The sequence below is a fragment of the Candida dubliniensis genome, chromosome 2 (genome assembly GCF_000026945.1).
Source record: "Candida dubliniensis CD36 chromosome 2, complete sequence".
Lineage (NCBI taxonomy): Eukaryota > Fungi > Ascomycota > Pichiomycetes > Serinales > Debaryomycetaceae > Candida > Candida dubliniensis.
Window position 1 is genome coordinate 2,177,837 of NC_012861.1, and position 19,683 is coordinate 2,197,519.

General features: G+C 36.7%; 1 pseudogene, besides 5 other annotated features; it reads right to left on the reverse strand.

The window, feature by feature from the left end:
• Positions 1-2,534: 2,534 nt before the first annotated feature.
• Positions 2,535-8,300: a repeat region (HOK region).
• Positions 2,535-19,683: part of a repeat region (core RPS block consists of four complete RPS units of 2106bp each, plus one partial RPS unit of 1535bp; orientation = sense) that runs on past the window's edge.
• Positions 6,156-6,713, reverse strand: CD36_24425 (annotated as a pseudogene).
• Positions 6,156-6,713: a sequence feature (similar to Pichia stipitis IDH1;~degraded pseudogene in HOK region of MRS_2).
• Positions 8,301-18,259: a tandem repeat (RPS (RePeat Sequence domain; last RPS unit is partial).
• Positions 18,260-19,683: part of a repeat region (RB2 region) that runs on past the window's edge.

Consider the following 19,683-nt stretch of genomic DNA (forward strand, 5'->3'; position numbering starts at 1 on the left):
TGATGTTTTCGCGCTTTGATAGTACAATAAGTGGGCACGTAAGGAATTTAGCAATTGGGCGGATCTAGCACGACATTTTGTTGCACAGGTCGTGCCAGTGGGGAACGATATCCCAAATACCAAGCCAATTGAATTATAACAGCACACCAACAAAAATCAAAGGTCTAACATTCCCCACCACAATCAGATACCAAAGATCGACATAAACTACAAACACATCATTCCATCTTGTTTCATAATAATCAATTGGATGATAGCTACTACTGCTATCCCAAATAGATACTTACATTCTTGATACTGAAACAATTAGCTAACCAAGACAATTGGAATTTGTTGCTAAAAGGGTCTCAAAACAGCAAATATCATTCTTTATTTGGCAATGGGAACTCCTTAAACAATAGAGAAGTTATCAACATTTGACCATAGTGGTTAAACTTGATAAGTAGATAAGCAATTGACAAAGGGGAGTTTGGCAAAGGAAATAATGATAATAAAAATGGCACATGCAATGAACTGAACTGAAATTGGATACTCAAACCAATCGGGCAAAGTGACAGATCAGTCTAAGAATGTTGGAGAAAATGGAATAATAATATCTTGCATCTTATTTGATGAATCACTTTCATATCTGCATGTTTACTCCTTTAAAAGATTTGACACATTTTGCAACATTACATAACTAAACTGAACGAAAAACAGCATTGCAATGATTATAGTTTAATACCGTCATTTTTCGAACAACCATATCATTTTCATATTTGTTGCTATTCTTTAATGATTGATCTTGAGTAAATTCTAAACCTTCATCAAAGGATTGATCGGTTGTTTTTTTTGTGAATTGATCATTGAAATCTCTCATATTGACATTATCTTCAAATTTCTTGATATTGTAAAGAGCAAACAACTTGTTAAATACTATACATTCTTTAATCATTATCAAATATATAGAAATGCCATAAATGTGTATTACAATTAAGAAAAAAAGTTCGGTTGTAATATTTGGTGATAATTCAATGCAAAATTGAAACCAAAAAAATTTCTTAATATCGAACAACTTTTTTTCTTTTCAAACCATAAACAATCAAGTCTTGAAAAGAGCCCTCTTTAAATTAATTAATTCTTTTCTTTACGTTGGTGTTATTATTCATGATAATTCTATCCATTTATCTACAACTATTTACCTGAAAAACAAAAACGATAAAGACTCGACCATGACTGGTCTAAAACAAATAATAAATAATAAATAAAGAGTTTAAATGTATAATGATGAAACTGGCTCTATAACCTTCAATTGATGAACTTATTTTCCTTTTGACATACGTTTCAAGAGCAATTTATTGGAAGTAGGGAAAGACTGGAACAAGGTCTGTTCTAATCAATTATATTTAACAACCTATATCTTATAAGCTATCCAATGGTGATTAACATGAAAACTCCCAGAAAATGTTGACAGTCGGATACAAAATTACTATTGCATTAATCGTTGTCAGAACTTCAATCTTGATTTAATCATTCAATCAATAAAACCATTTACCTTTTAACATCAAATTGAATAAATACAAATATATGTGCTTCATACATTTGAAAAATTCATACATACCAATTGACCATAAAGACTTTGGCTGTTGATTTATCTATTCAATTAATGGGTAAAATGACTGATTGATCCAACTTTTAATCTTGATTCCAAACGAAAAAAAAAAACCACATCAATCCTGTTTGATAGTCAGCGTATAGAAAACAACAATCTTGTAATGTTATAACCATTAGTGACATTTATAATATGTTAAACATTAAGTATTTTAACTCAGTCTCTGGCTATTAGATTGCAAGACAGTACAAAGAAACTTAAATGTTGTAAAGAATAATCCATTAAACAAATGCATTTATGCCTCTTTCAATATTAGATCAGGTTTGTAAATGGCAATGTACTATTATGTGAATTAATACACTTGTAGATTTATTTTTTATAATATAATGGCTGCGAAAACGGTATTTTATGAGAAATTTCTCCCCAGTCGGGTAAATTTGATTGTGAACCATCAGAAAACTTCTTTTTCTTATTTCCAATTCTTTTTTTCAGCAAAGAGTCTAGCCGGGTAGGGTTTATACAGGCTAAAATCTGACAAAATTTGACCATATTCTTTTATGACATTAACTAATAGAAAATGAGCTCTTGATTTCAATGGTACCATTATTTTCAACGTAGCACAAATATTGGGTAAGTTATAGTAAATTTGATTTTCCAGAAACACATAGTAAAGACAGAATCCATCAAAAAAATAAATTACATCAGTCTAGCCGGGTAGACTTTATGTAGGTGAAAATCTGACCCTAGCATTTTATGATATCAAATGATGGAGAATGAAATTCTGACTTCAACGGTACTATTCTTTCCGCTGTAGCATTAATATTGAGTGAGTTATGGCAAAATTTAATTTTTTCGAACTCTTAAGTCAGCAAGTTTGAGATTTTGAAAAATTTTTGAAATTTTTTCAGAAACCAAGAATGAAGGTAAAACCCACCAAAAAAAAATTCCCACCAAAATCAAAAATTTGACCCTAGTGTTTTATGACATTAACTAATGGAAAATGAGCCCCTGGTTTCAACGGTACCATTATTTTCAACGTAGCACAAATATTGGGCAAGTTGTAGCAAATTTGATTTTCCAGAAACACATAGTAAAAGCAGAATCCATCAAAAAAATAAATTACATCAGTCTAGCCGGGTAGACTTTATCTAGGCAAAAATCTGACCCTAGCATTTTATGATATCAAATGATGGAGAATGAAATTCTGACTTCAACGGTACTATTCTTTCCGCTGTAGCATTAATATTGAGTGAGTTATGGCAAAATTTAATTTTTTCGAACTCTTAAGTCAGCAAGTTTGAGATTTTGAAAAATTTTTGAAATTTTTTCAGAAACCAAGAATGAAGGTAAAACCCACCAAAAAAAAATTCCCACCAAAATCAAAAATTTGACCCTAATGTTTTATGACATTAACTAATGGAAAATGAGCCCCTGGTTTCAACGGTACCATTATTTTCAACGTAGCACAAATATTGGGCAAGTTGTAGCAAATTTGATTTTCCAGAAACACATAGTAAAAGCAGTGCTTTGCAAAAAAAATAAATTACATCAGGTCTGCCGGGTATGATTCATATATAGGTAAAAATCTGACCAATTTTTTTTGATGACATTAAATGATGGAGAATGACTCGCTGATTTCAATAATACCATTGGTTTCAACATAACTCAAATACTGGGTGAATTATAGCCGATTGTATTTTGAGGACATAGATGTATGCAAAGATGAGGATTTCGTTCGAAACCTGCAGATACTTAGACGTCAAATAATAACAGAATTGTTGATCAATATAACGAAAGTACATTTGAACCATAAAAAACAAGCTTTATTATAATCACAATCATAATTTATCCTGCTGTGTAATACTTTAGCTAGATGTATTAATATCAATGTGGTTGGTTACCAAGCTGATAGTACAAACATAGTGTAGACAATAACAAATAAGAAAAAGACCAGCAGCTCCCTCTAGAAATAAAGCAGAGTTGTCTTGAGAACGAAAGAGCAGCAATCATGCAACCTAGTGGCTATTGTTTATGATTTGAGAAAATAAAGATATAGTTTCTGCTAAACACAAATGGAGCAAAAGTAGTAATCACATGTTAATTGTCTCAATTGACTAGTAGCAAGTAGTAGACATTAACTTCAAACAAAGACACTAACACCCTCCACAATATGAATAATGTCAGTAATGTTCTAATCAGCAATGAAATTTGAGTCATACGACTTCTTATTATGATTTTGTTTAACAATCTTTATACTTTTCCTATCATTGTTAGAATCAGAATCTGATCGTTGTTGTTATCCCTCTTTTCCAATGGTTCATTTCTTGTCAGAGCATTTGCTTGAAGTGATATTGGTAGTCTTATATCCTGCTTCTCATTTCTTTCCATTGTCTTCAAGCACTCTATTTGTAAAAAACCAACACAAATATCCATATTGATAGTCTATTAGTACTGGCATGCCCTGATGTAGACGCATCTGATGAATCCCCTATTAAAATCTGATTGTTGGTATTGCTTAATTTATGGACACTTAGGGGAGTCTCTAAAACTTTACGGCAATAAAATAAAAATTAATCCAGCCACTTGTCCAACACCCATAATACTTTTATAAAACAACTTAGTATATCCTTATTTCCCAAATAGTTCAATAAACTGTTTCATTTTTCAATATATTGCTCATAATCTCTTTCTTGTTGTTGAAATATCAATTAGTATCTTATAGTGTTTCCAATACGAACTAAATCCCAAGCATGAAGTAACACCAAATACACAAGGTAGTAGTGAATGACTCTTGATCAAACTAAATATAAGATCATCAATTATCCATATGCTCTTAAACATTATACTGAAACCATATTGATTGATCTGGCAAAAGGAAACAATAAATAATAAAATGTACCCAGTTGAGAAAATGATAGCCAGTAGAATATTTACCCCGTTAGCACTAACACTTTCAACACTACGTGCCATATCTTCGTTTAAACTCCCCCTATCAATGATTCTTTTCCCATAAACAATAAATATGACAAACCTGTTGGCCTTCCTATTGTAGGCCAGCTTTCATTGAAATTAAGTGTTCTTTTCATTAAAATTCAACCATACACAAGAAGTCTTGGGGAAATCAAATTCATCACAAATTGTATCATAATTAACAAACGTATCCCCAATAGAAGCCATGCATCTAAAAGTTTATGAATGGACAATTCTTAAATGTTGTAATAATCTTGTGGTTTTACCAAAACTTCTTAGACGAGTATTCCCATACATCTCCACAAGATTTTTGACAGTTTCCAAGACAGCTTGATGAACAAACGGGATATATCATCTTCATTAATATCCAATGAACAATTGATGAGTACTTCTTTTTTGAGCATTAGTACAGGGCATAGTTGATAATCAAAACAGACTGCCCATCGTCTATCTCCACTAGTGCCATCTATAATTGTTGGATCTGGAATACCTGATTTTTATTTAACTGTAGATACAGAGTATCAAAATGGGATATATTTTTATCAATACCAGTTTATGTATCTTCAAATGTGTATACCATTTTGATTAATTGATGATGTAGTTCAGAAGAAGGTAGAGTGGACGATGTGTAAGAGTTATTTTTATGCTTGAGAAAATTTTTTTTTTTTTTTTTTTTTTTCCTTTGTACGTGGCAAACCATGGGTCCTATATTTATGCTCTCTATACAAACTCTACCAAAGAAGTATAATAACAGTTAACACCCAACCCCCTTGACTTTGTTCAGTGGATAAGATGATAAGTATTTCCTGCATTATTAGTAGAATATGATTGATCTTATTCTAATAAACTATACTTCATTCTGCCAACAATTATGAATTTATATTGTAGCAGTAAATGTTGAATTCTATGTAACCAAACAGCAATCGACTTTTAGTGATGACTCTCCAAAAGGGATTCTCAAATATACTTATAATCCAACTTGTCTCTCCCTAACACACATTGAGTTTAATCGTTAAGCAGGATTAATTCTAATGCATCAATAGTATATAATAGTTGGTTGGCTTTCCTTAATCAGCTCAACATAACAATAACCATATTATTCAATAATGACAATAACCAACTTAACATGTATATAGTATTACCTTATCAAGCTTACACGCCAGCAATAAGTTAATACTAGTTGAATTCACTTCACTTGACCTTAATGAAATTCTGTGGTGATTATAATTATTCATTTCAATACTTTAGTTGATGTATTAACAACTAATCAAATTAATTGTTGATGAACAAGGGTGAGGATATGAAACTTAGCTGAGTGGTAAGTAATTCCCCACGAAGCTTCTGTTCATGTCTCGACGTTTCCTCAATAGGAGCAGTACAACAACACAATATCATTATGAAGTGGGACATTAGACTGTAAACATGGAAGTTCCAAATGATATTGACCACAACACATCCTATTAAGAAACGCATTAAAATCCAATAAAATGACTAATTCAAACTTCCTTGTATAAAGTGTCGTATTATTATTCTGTAGCTCACAACCAATTAGATAAATTAAATCATGAACTGGCAATTACCATTAAGTCAATTCTGAGTTCTTACCATTGATATCTAAACCAAGGTGACAACAACCTAGTTCGAAAACAGCATATTCTCTACCAAAGTTAACACCTGGAACCAAACCTGAACCATCTATTAATGCATCACTAATGCTGGATAAGTCACGACCATGCACGGTGGGGGTGACCACAACATCGTCTTGTAGTGGTTTGGCAAAAGCTTGTATAAAAATATTATCGACAATCAAATCACTTACTCCAATACCTGTGTAATCTTGACCAACATCTCTCACAACTTGACTTAACAAATTAATTTCATGATATTAGCCTTTGTGGATACCAGTAACCAATTTTCTATTGTTCCTTAAAGCAAAACCAAAAGCAAATATGACAATTCTTTCGGACTTGATTCTTGTCAAAATTTTCAAGAATTCAACAACATCTGGTTATGATTGATGTTGCAACCCAATATATTTACCTTCAGTATATTCACTGATTTAGGAAGAATCAAGACCATCGTAAATGCTCTTAACACCTGGAATGTTCTTAATAAAAACTGATGAAGCTTAAATATCGAATTCCTTTTTTAATCAATGATTTGGCAAATTTTCAATCTCTAATAAAATAATTAAAGTGATTTCAAGATATCAATCATGATGTTCCAAATATGGCAATTACTCAACAAACCATAGATCCCAAAAGTCAAAAAACAGATTACTAATAAAATACTTGTTGAGGATATCAATTACTGCTTTGAGACAACCAATAGCAAGAACTTGTTATAGTTTCACTCATAATCCTGGACTTCTAATAATGGGAATTAAATCACTCTTTATTCATTTAATGATCCCTAGGTGTGCATCATAAACATCCATATCAATTAGTAAATAATAATCTGTTTAACCATTAGTACTATCCAGCTTCACTCATTAAAATAATTAAACCTATTTTCATAAACATGATAACAACTGATAAACTAAACCCGGTAGATGACTATGCCACCAATACCAAAAGTGGCTAGTTCTGTTAAATTCATTAATCCTAAGTACATTTCCATTGTACATTTATTAATTTCATTGAAATATGGCTATTAGGTAGATTTACCGACCAGCGTCTAAAATAATGGGGACTTCTTTAAAAGCAATACAACAACAAATGACCAATAATTACTTGACGCCATTGACTAAGTATCTCTCTAACTCTCAAACACTATTAATTCACTATCATCCTATTCATTCTCTTAATTGAAGTAGCTAAGTCTGATATCCGGCCACAGAAAACTGGAAACCACTAACCGCTATCACAACAATTTACAACTCATGGCGTCAATGGAACTATTAATACATTCTCATAGGGATCTAAACTTGAATAAACAATTGATTGAATGATTTATGTTGTGCTAGTTGAGGTGTTTCAATATAACTTGTTGTGTACTAATGAGATTGATAAAGTTGGTTGTAAAAAAAAAGTTGTAAGAAAAGGTTGTAAGAAAATGGTTGTAAGAAAAGATTCTAAGAAATTAGGCTTGAGAAAAAATAATAGACGCCAGAAAAATACCCATAAAAATCCTAATAAAAACCATTATGCATGGGAGAAATTAGTTCCGAACCTTGCATGAAACTTGCATGTTTATGTCCGAATTTGCCTAAAATTTGTATGTATTTTGAGCGCGGGGACACGACTTTCTTAACTCCGGCCTGGTCACGTGACTTTTTCCATACAAAATCCTGCATTTTCTGCATATACTTGCATGTTAACTCCGTGACTTAGGAAGGATGAGACGCAACAGAGAGGACACAATAACACACTCAATACTGTTCCCATGCACACCCAGACCTCCCATTTTCTAGCCTAATTATCAATCAAGTCTCAATCTCAGATTGAAAACGATCGATAAAAAATTGAGGGAGATATTGCAGATTGAAATATTTCACCACCGATTTTAACAAATATGCTACCAACTTACCACCTCCCCATAGATAATATTACACCCCTCAATAAAATAATCAGTTTTCATCTCTACATAATGTTATTACTATCACATGATAGGCAGAGTCTAGAAGTATCATAAAATCAATTGAAACACAATAAATCAAGTATACCACACCCAGTATTCAAGAAACATTGATATTTCCCAAATCCTAGGGTATTGACCACCAAAAAAAAAACACCACAAAATCATTTCCGCAATAGTTAAGGATGGAAATTGAAGTGTGGGCGGTAGAGGGGTGCTACAAGAGCCAATCAGGTGCCGATTTGTAGGCTACAGTTGTGGTTGTTGAAACCGAGAGTATGTTTAGTAGCGGCATTTAGTTGGGAGCTGTATGAGCAAAAAGGCCGTTTTGCCCATAGTTAAGAGCATGCTCGTAAACTCCGTTTGTAATGGTACAACCAGTTGGAGCAGTAAAACTGCCCAATGGGTGCCGATTTGTAGCCAAACATGAACATTGTTAAAGCCGTCATAACCGATCCAAAGATCAGTTGTGGCATGTTCTCTGGGACAAAAAAGGCCGTTTTTGCCATAGTTAAGAGCACCCCCCTTCTGTAGATCAACGAATTGAAGTCAGAATTTGGGGGCTCTGGTGCCGATTTGTAGAGGAAGGTTATGGAGTTTGGAACCGAGAGTATTGATTTGATCAATGGTGTTTTCATTGTTGGAGGGCAAAAAGTGCGAGATGGCCAGAAAAGTCGTGCGCAGGGCATTTTGGAAAAACAGCGATTACTGGTGAACAAGGACGTCTTCAAAGACCAGACTAGGGCCGATCTGAACCGACATCAATCTAGATTATTGGGTATAACTTTGGTTTAAATCGGCTGAGAATTGGAGGAGTTATTAAAGAAAATATTTTGGTGGTCCATCTCCGTGTTTTGGTTGGCGAAGAATGGATCAACGAGTATTGATGCTACAAAGGTGAAACTAGTGCCGATTTGTAGCCACAGGATGTAACTATCTATCACTGAAAGAACCGTTAAAAAAGGTGTTGAAACAGGACCTGTAGAGCAAAAAAGGCCGTTTTCGCCATAGTTAAGAAAAAACCATTTTGATCCGCGAGCCACCAAATTACCAGTTTCTGCGCTACAAAGATCAAACTGGTGCCGATTTGTAGCCACAGGATATAACTACTAACACCGAGAGAGCCATTGGAAAAGGTCTTTAAACAGGACCTGTAGAACAAAAAAGGCCGTTTTTGCCATAGTTAAGGAAATTGCAGTTATGTCCAGTCAAAACAATGCGACGAATAGAAGTGCTACAAAAGTCAAACTAGTGCCGATTTGTAGCCACGTGTTATGGCTACAAACCCCATGAGAACTGTTAGAAACGGTATCCAACTGCATACTGGGGGACAAAAAAGGCCGTTTTGCCCATAGTTAAGGGTCAAAATAGTGGTTTATTGTTGACAGAAGATCGAGTATAGACGAGTAAATGGTAAGGCTAGTGCCGATTTGGAACCACAAAATGTGAGTACCAAAGCCGTTAGATACTGTTTGAAAACCTATTTAGATGAAAGCTGTGGGACAAAAAAGGCCGTTTTGGCCATAGTTAAGAAACACACCGATTTTAGTTTTGGCTACTGCTCGACCAATAGATGCGCTACAACGACCAAACCAACACCATTTTGAAGCCAAGACAAATCTCTATTATGCACACAAACAGTGACTGAGGTAGGCGAATTATTAGAGATGCTACAATAAAAAAGGCCGTTTTTTTATGCCTTTTTTCTTAACAAATTTCTGGTAAAAAATAGCAGGGAGCCCTGCCAGTTAATTCCGTTGGACATGGAAACATCAATTTTAATGCTACCATACTCTTTCAAAGACCTATTTGTAGCTAACAATTTGGAGAAACTACCGTTAGAGTTTTGTAGGAATGCATGTTATATTCGAAGCTCCATTACCAATAATGTGGTCTTTTACATAGTGAAAATTGGGGGTAGTCTGTACAGCTATTTTTTGTTAGGCCAACCCTGGCTTTTTTGGTATCAATCTGTAGCCAGCATTTTTTGGGTATATACCCGACGATTTGGTGAACGTAGCTAATGTATTGAATGCACACGCTGTGTTTTTAGTTTTGGTCAATCGTTTTTAAAAAATCGCTACCAAATGGGCCAAAAACGCTAATTAAACTCTAAAATCGTCAATAACTCCACCAATATATGTGCTAGACTTGTGGAAGTCGGGTCACATTAAAGGCGCATTTTGTAAGCAACTGCCAAACCCAGTACTGTTGAAGTAGCTCCAATATTGGTGGAGATATTGCCCAAAAACCAATATTTCGGGGTTGCATCATTTCCGCAATAGTTAAGGATGGAAATTGAAGTGTGGGCGGTAGAGGGGTGCTACAAGAGCCAATCAGGTGCCGATTTGTAGGCTACAGTTGTGGTTGTTGAAACCGAGAGTATGTTTAGTAGCGGCATTTAGTTGGGAGCTGTATGAGCAAAAAGGCCGTTTTGCCCATAGTTAAGAGCATGCTCGTAAACTCCGTTTGTAATGGTACAACCAGTTGGAGCAGTAAAACTGCCCAATGGGTGCCGATTTGTAGCCAAACATGAACATTGTTAAAGCCGTCATAACCGATCCAAAGATCAGTTGTGGCATGTTCTCTGGGACAAAAAAGGCCGTTTTTGCCATAGTTAAGAGCACCCCCCTTCTGTAGATCAACGAATTGAAGTCAGAATTTGGGGGCTCTGGTGCCGATTTGTAGAGGAAGGTTATGGAGTTTGGAACCGAGAGTATTGATTTGATCAATGGTGTTTTCATTGTTGGAGGGCAAAAAGTGCGAGATGGCCAGAAAAGTCGTGCGCAGGGCATTTTGGAAAAACAGCGATTACTGGTGAACAAGGACGTCTTCAAAGACCAGACTAGGGCCGATCTGAACCGACATCAATCTAGATTATTGGGTATAACTTTGGTTTAAATCGGCTGAGAATTGGAGGAGTTATTAAAGAAAATATTTTGGTGGTCCATCTCCGTGTTTTGGTTGGCGAAGAATGGATCAACGAGTATTGATGCTACAAAGGTGAAACTAGTGCCGATTTGTAGCCACAGGATGTAACTATCTATCACTGAAAGAACCGTTAAAAAAGGTGTTGAAACAGGACCTGTAGAGCAAAAAAGGCCGTTTTCGCCATAGTTAAGAAAAAACCATTTTGATCCGCGAGCCACCAAATTACCAGTTTCTGCGCTACAAAGATCAAACTGGTGCCGATTTGTAGCCACAGGATATAACTACTAACACCGAGAGAGCCATTGGAAAAGGTCTTTAAACAGGACCTGTAGAACAAAAAAGGCCGTTTTTGCCATAGTTAAGGAAATTGCAGTTATGTCCAGTCAAAACAATGCGACGAATAGAAGTGCTACAAAAGTCAAACTAGTGCCGATTTGTAGCCACGTGTTATGGCTACAAACCCCATGAGAACTGTTAGAAACGGTATCCAACTGCATACTGGGGGACAAAAAAGGCCGTTTTGCCCATAGTTAAGGGTCAAAATAGTGGTTTATTGTTGACAGAAGATCGAGTATAGACGAGTAAATGGTAAGGCTAGTGCCGATTTGGAACCACAAAATGTGAGTACCAAAGCCGTTAGATACTGTTTGAAAACCTATTTAGATGAAAGCTGTGGGACAAAAAAGGCCGTTTTGGCCATAGTTAAGAAACACACCGATTTTAGTTTTGGCTACTGCTCGACCAATAGATGCGCTACAACGACCAAACCAACACCATTTTGAAGCCAAGACAAATCTCTATTATGCACACAAACAGTGACTGAGGTAGGCGAATTATTAGAGATGCTACAATAAAAAAGGCCGTTTTTTTATGCCTTTTTTCTTAACAAATTTCTGGTAAAAAATAGCAGGGAGCCCTGCCAGTTAATTCCGTTGGACATGGAAACATCAATTTTAATGCTACCATACTCTTTCAAAGACCTATTTGTAGCTAACAATTTGGAGAAACTACCGTTAGAGTTTTGTAGGAATGCATGTTATATTCGAAGCTCCATTACCAATAATGTGGTCTTTTACATAGTGAAAATTGGGGGTAGTCTGTACAGCTATTTTTTGTTAGGCCAACCCTGGCTTTTTTGGTATCAATCTGTAGCCAGCATTTTTTGGGTATATACCCGACGATTTGGTGAACGTAGCTAATGTATTGAATGCACACGCTGTGTTTTTAGTTTTGGTCAATCGTTTTTAAAAAATCGCTACCAAATGGGCCAAAAACGCTAATTAAACTCTAAAATCGTCAATAACTCCACCAATATATGTGCTAGACTTGTGGAAGTCGGGTCACATTAAAGGCGCATTTTGTAAGCAACTGCCAAACCCAGTACTGTTGAAGTAGCTCCAATATTGGTGGAGATATTGCCCAAAAACCAATATTTCGGGGTTGCATCATTTCCGCAATAGTTAAGGATGGAAATTGAAGTGTGGGCGGTAGAGGAGTGCTACAAGAGCCAATCAGGTGCCGATTTGTAGGCTACAGTTGTGGTTGTTGAAACCGAGAGTATGTTTAGTAGCGGCATTTAGTTGGGAGCTGTATGAGCAAAAAGGCCGTTTTGCCCATAGTTAAGAGCATGCTCGTAAACTCCGTTTGTAATGGTACAACCAGTTGGAGCAGTAAAACTGCCCAATGGGTGCCGATTTGTAGCCAAACATGAACATTGTTAAAGCCGTCATAACCGATCCAAAGATCAGTTGTGGCATGTTCTCTGGGACAAAAAAGGCCGTTTTTGCCATAGTTAAGAGCACCCCCTTTCTGTAGGTCAACGAATTGAAGTCGGAACTTGGGGGCTCTGGTGCCGATTTGTAGAGGAAGGTTATGGAGTTTGGAACCGAGAGTATTGATTTGATCAATGGTGTTTTCATTGTTGGAGGGCAAAAAGTGCGAGATGGCCAGAAAAGTCGTGCGCAGGGCATTTTGGAAAAACAGCGATTACTGGTGAACAAGGACGTCTTCAAAGACCAGACTAGGGCCGATCTGAACCGACATCAATCTAGATTATTGGGTATAACTTTGGTTTAAATCGGCTGAGAATTGGAGGAGTTATTAAAGAAAATATTTTGGTGGTCCATCTCCGTGTTTTGGTTGGCGAAGAATGGATCAACGAGTATTGATGCTACAAAGGTGAAACTAGTGCCGATTTGTAGCCACAGGATGTAACTACCTATCACTGAAAGAACCGTTAAAAAAGGTGTTGAAACAGGACCTGTAGAGCAAAAAAGGCCGTTTTCGCCATAGTTAAGAAAAAACCATTTTGATCCGCGAGCCACCAAATTACCAGTTTCTGCGCTACAAAGATCAAACTGGTGCCGATTTGTAGCCACAGGATGTAACTACTAACACCGAGAGAGCCATTGGAAAAGGTCTTTAAACAGGACCTGTAGAACAAAAAAGGCCGTTTTTGCCATAGTTAAGGAAATCGCAGTTATGTCCAGTCAAAACAATGCGACGAATAGAAGCGCTACAAAAGTCAAACTAGTGCCGATTTGTAGCCACGTGTTATGACTACGAACCCCATGAGAACTGTTAGAAACGGTATCCAACTGCATACTGGGGGACAAAAAAGGCCGTTTTGCCCATAGTTAAGGGTCAAAATAGTGGTTTATTGTTGACAGAAGATCGAGTATAGACGAGTAAATGGTAAGGCTAGTGCCGATTTGGAACCACAAAATGTGAGTACCAAAGCCGTTAGATACTGTTTGAAAACCTATTTAGATGAAAGCTGTGGGACAAAAAAGGCCGTTTTGGCCATAGTTAAGAAACACACCGATTTTAGTTTTGGTTACTGCTCCACCAATAGATGCGCTACAACGACCAAACCAACACCATTTTGAAGCCAAGACAAATCTCTATTATGCACACAAACAGTGACTGAGGTAGGCGAATTATTAGAGATGCTACAATAAAAAAGGCCGTTTTTTTATGCCTTTTTTCTTAACAAATTTCTGGTAAAAAATAGCAGGGAGCCCTGCCAGTTAATTCCGTTGGACATGGAAACATCAATTTTAATGCTACCATACTCTTTCAAAGACCTATTTGTAGCTAACAATTTGGATAAACTACCGTTAGAGTTTTGTAGGAATACATGTTATATTCGAAGCTCCATTACCAATAATGTGGTCTTTTACATAGTGAAAATTGGGGGTAGTCTGTACAGCTATTTTTTGTTAGGCCAACCCTGGCTTTTTTGGTATCAATCTGTAGCCAGCATTTTTTGGGTATAAACCCGACGATTTGGTAAACGTAGCTAATGTATTGAATGCACACGCTGTGTTTTTAGTTTTGGTCAATCGTTTTTAAAAAAACGCTACCAGATGGGCCAAAAACGCTAATTAAACTCTAAAATCGTCAATAACTCCACCAATATAGATGCTAGACTTGTGGAAGTCGGGTCACATTAAAGGCGCATTTTGTAAGCAACTGCCAAATCCAGTACTGTTGAAGTAGCTCTAATATTGGTGGAGATATTGCCCAAAAACCAATATTTCGGAGTTGCATCATTTCCGCAATAGTTAAGGATGGAAATTGAAGTGTGGGCGGTAGAGGGGTGCTACAAGAGCCAATCAGGTGCCGATTTGTAGGCTACAGTTGTGGTTGTTGAAACCGAGAGTATGTTTAGTAGCGGCATTTAGTTGGGAGCTGTATGAGCAAAAAGGCCGTTTTGCCCATAGTTAAGAGCATGCTCGTAAACTCCGTTTGTAATGGTACAACCAGTTGGAGCAGTAAAACTGCCCAATGGGTGCCGATTTGTAGCCAAACATGAACATTGTTAAAGCCGTCATAACCGATCCAAAGATCAGTTGTGGCATGTTCTCTGGGACAAAAAAGGCCGTTTTTGCCATAGTTAAGAGCACCCCCCTTCTGTAGATCAACGAATTGAAGTCAGAATTTGGGGGCTCTGGTGCCGATTTGTAGAGGAAGGTTATGGAGTTTGGAACCGAGAGTATTGATTTGATCAATGGTGTTTTCATTGTTGGAGGGCAAAAAGTGCGAGATGGCCAGAAAAGTCGTGCGCAGGGCATTTTGGAAAAACAGCGATTACTGGTGAACAAGGACGTCTTCAAAGACCAGACTAGGGCCGATCTGAACCGACATCAATCTAGATTATTGGGTATAACTTTGGTTTAAATCGGCTGAGAATTGGAGGAGTTATTAAAGAAAATATTTTGGTGGTCCATCTCCGTGTTTTGGTTGGCGAAGAATGGATCAACGAGTATTGATGCTACAAAGGTGAAACTAGTGCCGATTTGTAGCCACAGGATGTAACTATCTATCACTGAAAGAACCGTTAAAAAAGGTGTTGAAACAGGACCTGTAGAGCAAAAAAGGCCGTTTTCGCCATAGTTAAGAAAAAACCATTTTGATCCGCGAGCCACCAAATTACCAGTTTCTGCGCTACAAAGATCAAACTGGTGCCGATTTGTAGCCACAGGATATAACTACTAACACCGAGAGAGCCATTGGAAAAGGTCTTTAAACAGGACCTGTAGAACAAAAAAGGCCGTTTTTGCCATAGTTAAGGAAATTGCAGTTATGTCCAGTCAAAACAATGCGACGAATAGAAGTGCTACAAAAGTCAAACTAGTGCCGATTTGTAGCCACGTGTTATGGCTACAAACCCCATGAGAACTGTTAGAAACGGTATCCAACTGCATACTGGGGGACAAAAAAGGCCGTTTTGCCCATAGTTAAGGGTCAAAATAGTGGTTTATTGTTGACAGAAGATCGAGTATAGACGAGTAAATGGTAAGGCTAGTGCCGATTTGGAACCACAAAATGTGAGTACCAAAGCCGTTAGATACTGTTTGAAAACCTATTTAGATGAAAGCTGTGGGACAAAAAAGGCCGTTTTGGCCATAGTTAAGAAACACACCGATTTTAGTTTTGGCTACTGCTCGACCAATAGATGCGCTACAACGACCAAACCAACACCATTTTGAAGCCAAGACAAATCTCTATTATGCACACAAACAGTGACTGAGGTAGGCGAATTATTAGAGATGCTACAATAAAAAAGGCCGTTTTTTTATGCCTTTTTTCTTAACAAATTTCTGGTAAAAAATAGCAGGGAGCCCTGCCAGTTAATTCCGTTGGACATGGAAACATCAATTTTAATGCTACCATACTCTTTCAAAGACCTATTTGTAGCTAACAATTTGGATAAACTACCGTTAGAGTTTTGTAGGAATACATGTTATATTCGAAGCTCCATTACCAATAATGTGGTCTTTTACATAGTGAAAATTGGGGGTAGTCTGTACAGCTATTTTTTGTTAGGCCAACCCTGGCTTTTTTGGTATCAATCTGTAGCCAGCATTTTTTGGGTATATACCCGACGATTTGGTGAACGTAGCTAATGTATTGAATGCACACGCTGTGTTTTTAGTTTTGGTCAATCGTTTTTAAAAAATCGCTACCAAATGGGCCAAAAACGCTAATTAAACTCTAAAATCGTCAATAACTCCACCAATATATGTGCTAGACTTGTGGAAGTCGGGTCACATTAAAGGCGCATTTTGTAAGCAACTGCCAAACCCAGTACTGTTGAAGTAGCTCCAATATTGGTGGAGATATTGCCCAAAAACCAATATTTCGGGGTTGCATCATTTCCGCAATAGTTAAGGATGGAAATTGAAGTGTGGGCGGTAGAGGGGTGCTACAAGAGCCAATCAGGTGCCGATTTGTAGGCTACAGTTGTGGTTGTTGAAACCGAGAGTATGTTTAGTAGCGGCATTTAGTTGGGAGCTGTATGAGCAAAAAGGCCGTTTTGCCCATAGTTAAGAGCATGCTCGTAAACTCCGTTTGTAATGGTACAACCAGTTGGAGCAGTAAAACTGCCCAATGGGTGCCGATTTGTAGCCAAACATGAACATTGTTAAAGCCGTCATAACCGATCCAAAGATCAGTTGTGGCATGTTCTCTGGGACAAAAAAGGCCGTTTTTGCCATAGTTAAGAGCACCCCCCTTCTGTAGATCAACGAATTGAAGTCAGAATTTGGGGGCTCTGGTGCCGATTTGTAGAGGAAGGTTATGGAGTTTGGAACCGAGAGTATTGATTTGATCAATGGTGTTTTCATTGTTGGAGGGCAAAAAGTGCGAGATGGCCAGAAAAGTCGTGCGCAGGGCATTTTGGAAAAACAGCGATTACTGGTGAACAAGGACGTCTTCAAAGACCAGACTAGGGCCGATTTGAACCGACATCAATCTAGATTATTGGGTATAACTTTGGTTTAAATCGGCTAAAAATTGGAGGAGTTATTAAAGAAAATATTTTGGTGGTCAATCTCCGTGTTTTGGTTGGAGAAGAATGGATCAACGAGTATTGATGCTACAAAGGTGAAACTAGTGCCGATTTGTAGCCACAGGATGTAACTATCTATCACTGAAAGAACCGTTAAAAAAGGTGTTGAAACAGGACCTGTAGAGCAAAAAAGGCCGTTTTCGCCATAGTTAAGAAAAAACCATTTTGATCCGCGAGCCACCAAATTACCAGTTTCTGCGCTACAAAGATCAAACTGGTGCCGATTTGTAGCCACAGGATATAACTACTAACACCGAGAGAGCCATTGGAAAAGGTCTTTAAACAGGACCTGTAGAACAAAAAAGGCCGTTTTTGCCATAGTTAAGGAAATTGCAGTTATGTCCAGTCAAAACAATGCGACGAATAGAAGTGCTACAAAAGTCAAACTAGTGCCGATTTGTAGCCACGTGTTATGGCTACAAACCCCATGAGAACTGTTAGAAACGGTATCCAACTGCATACTGGGGGACAAAAAAGGCCGTTTTGCCCATAGTTAAGGGTCAAAATAGTGGTTTATTGTTGACAGAAGATCGAGTATAGACGAGTAAATGGTAAGGCTAGTGCCGATTTGGAACCACAAAATGTGAGTACCAAAGCCGTTAGATACTGTTTGAAAACCTATTTAGATGAAAGCTGTGGGACAAAAAAGGCCGTTTTGGCCATAGTTAAGAAACACACCGATTTTAGTTTTGGCTACTGCTCGACCAATAGATGCGCTACAACGACCAAACCAACACCATTTTGAAGCCAAGACAAATCTCTATTATGCACACAAACAGTGACTGAGGTAGGCGAATTATTAGAGATGCTACAATAAAAAAGGCCGTTTTTATAAGGGAATGAACAGGTGTGTTTACATAATTTACATGTTGTGAAATTGGTTCAATTTAACGATTAAGTTGTCTATTTATGATTCTGTGATATTGACTATGAGGTTTAAATTCAACTGTAATGAGTTTGAATAGATGTATAAAAAACGCCATCCTGTAGCCATAATGATATCGGATTAAACCAATATATATGCCACATCTCCAAATTATTGGACCCATTGAAATACCTTGAAGAGTTTTAATTAGAAATAAAGTGCTAGCAATTGGTTCCTGAAAGTAGTCGGTAGTTTCTTGTGTGTGAATTAACTTGAAATTGTCATTAATAGGAAAACATCGTAACTGTTTCAGCAGTTTTTAATGAGTGTATCTATGTGGAAATAAATCAAGTTGATTGCTTTCTAGATGTGGATCATCTCAAAGGTGTTGTCTCTCAATGGGAGTGCTATGTGTGTCAGTGGTTTTCATTATGCTAATTATATGAATGCCCAATAAATGGGAACCTCCTTGGATACAAGGTATGTGGTAATAGTTTCTAATCCAAAAATGACCAAAATATTTTGGTAGAATAAACTATTCTAATTCATTTGGAAAGAACTTGCTGCTACTTTATATCTGAAAACAGTTAGTACTTCTGAGTATGTGAGTCACTTGGTAATTATATACACACAGATTGCCTGAAATTGTTTAGCAGTGTTAGCTATTAAAAATTATAAGAAAGTGAAATACTACCATTTTGTTGGTTTAAGTAGTTTGAACTATTTGGAAAAGAAATGTGGTGGGTCAAAAGGGATGAATGTTTGTCGTGTTGATACATTTCTGTGCGTGTCATAAGAGGAAGAGGAAATGTAAACAAACACGTAATTGGAAATGAAGAGTACACGTATTCATCGTGTGATGGCCACAGGTAGTGCATAACATTAGTAGTGTTTTAACCATTTAGACATGGATGACTCGTAATCATCTTGTGACAATGACTCAAATTGTATGACTATCTCACGTGGACAAGTATTTGATGGCCATATTTGAGCATCAAAATGAACCTTTGTGGACTCAAAATATTGATGGTAATGTTATTTAATAGCCAAACAGTCGAATGGTTCTTTTTAGGAGGTGTTTTAGAGAAAATAGGGACAACGAGTTAGAAATTCAACTATTGCAGAAAGTTTGAAGTAAAGTTTGGTTCAATATTTTTGCAAAATATAAAAAAATGTAGAATTAAAAATATGTGACACAAAATTAATAGTTGCAAATAATTAATCCAAACAAATCACCAAGAAAGCCAGACTCTACACTTATTTTACTTAGCCAAGTATCTCCAACAGCTTCTGATATTACTGGACCCACACAAGATAACTTTGATTAAGACTTATAGCTCAAATTGTCTAACTTCTGGTGTATTCTTCATTGATCGTGCAAGATACAATTTTACA